The 1,592-nt window shown below is 39.9% G+C and overlaps 1 protein-coding gene across 2 annotated transcripts in view; it reads left to right on the top strand.

The window, feature by feature from the left end:
• The window catches only part of LOC110519153 (protein CBFA2T1), a 238,440-nt gene extending 238,040 nt beyond the window's left edge, over window positions 1-400 (top strand). For both annotated transcript variants that reach the window (XM_090206849.1, XM_090206848.1), the window contains exon 11: window positions 1-400. This exon is cut by the window's left edge and continues 2,784 nt beyond it. The gene's annotated coding sequence lies outside the window, so the exon portion shown is untranslated.
• Window positions 401-1,592: the final 1,192 nt, after the last annotated feature.

Below are 1,592 nucleotides of genomic sequence, written 5' to 3'. Positions count from 1 at the left end.
CACAACTTCAGTCCCCTCCTCTTTCTAGCAAAAGGAGAGAGAAAGCATCCTGTTTCCTGTTTCCTGTTTCCTGTGTGTATGTGTCAGTGGTAGTTACCTCCTAGTACTTTTAAAGAAGGATGTTTGTCCTGGAAGAAAAGACACAAGCTATCTCCTCAGAGCTGCTACTCTACGACTGGTTCAGATCTCTTCTGAGAACTAGCATGTTTCACGGAATGCTAACCTAAATGTTTTGTACCAGGGACATCGATGTATTTGCACTGTCACAAAGGTTATTTCAGCATGCTTCTTTAGGCAAAACGTTTTTACAATGTAGAGCCATAATCGCCAGGTTTTTGTACAGTGTTTAACTGTTTTTTCTTGTTCTTTTGTGTAAAGCAGAACATCTAGCTAACACAAACCCTCTTATTGTTAATACCGTTTTATTATGGACCAGAGTAGCTACAGAAAGACATGCACATTACTGGACGACGTTGCTTAAGTATTTGTTGTTGTTTTGTTTTTGCTTTTTACAACAACAACAAAACAAAAGAAAAAGAAAATGAGAAAAAACAACAACACAATGAAACTAACTTTCCAAATGCAGATGTATAGAATGATATGAGCTTTAACACAGTAGAGCTCCAGGTATCAGTATTATCACAAAATATGTGCAGAGCCTTCAGACAGTATTCGTACCTCTTGACTTATTCCACATTTTCTTATGTACAGCCTAAACTCAAAATGGATTAAATATTTTTTTCCCTCATCAATCTACACACTATACCCCGTAATGACATCACAGTACCCCGTAATGACATCACAGTACCCAGTAATGACATCACAGTACCCCTTAATGACATCACAGTACCCAGTAATGCATCGCAGTACCCCGTAATGACATCACAGTACCCAGTAATGACATCACAGTACCCAGTAATGCATCGCGGTACCCCGTAATGACATCACAGTACCCCGTAATGACATCACTTCCACCCAATAATGACATCACAGTGCCCAATAATGACATCACAGTACCCCGTAATGACATCACAGCACCCAATAATGACATCACATTACCCAATAATGACATCACAGTACCCTGTAATGACATCACAGTACCCTGTAATGACATCACAGTACCCCGTAATGACATCACAGAACCCCGTAATGACAGAGTGAAAACGAAATGTTTGCTAACTTATTGAAAATGAAATACAAAAAAATATCTAATTCACACCCCTGAGTCAGTATATGTTAGAATCACACACCCCTGAGTCAGTATATGTTAGAATCACACACCCCTGAGTCAGTCAGTATATGTTAGAATCACACACCCCTGAGTCACAGTATATGTTAGAATCACTTTTGGCTGTGATTACAGCTGTGAGTCTTTCTGAGTTTAAAGGGATATTTAACATCTGCTTTTTATTAGGTGCCCTTCTTTGCAAGGCTTTGGAAAACCTCTCTGGTCTTTGTGGATGGAAAACCTCTCTGGTCTTTGTGGATGGAAAACCTCCCTGGTCTTTGTGGATGGAAAACCTCCCTGGTCTTTGTGGATGGAAAACCTCTCTGGTCTTTGTGGATGGAAAACCTCCCTGGTCTTTGTGGTT

The sequence above is a fragment of the Oncorhynchus mykiss genome, chromosome 18 (genome assembly GCF_057628025.1).
Source record: "Oncorhynchus mykiss isolate SJ-2025 chromosome 18, ASM5762802v1, whole genome shotgun sequence".
Classification (NCBI taxonomy): Eukaryota; Metazoa; Chordata; class Actinopteri; order Salmoniformes; family Salmonidae; genus Oncorhynchus; species Oncorhynchus mykiss.
The sequence above is the reverse complement of the archived record's forward strand: the minus strand, read 5'-3'. Positions and strand labels throughout refer to the sequence as shown.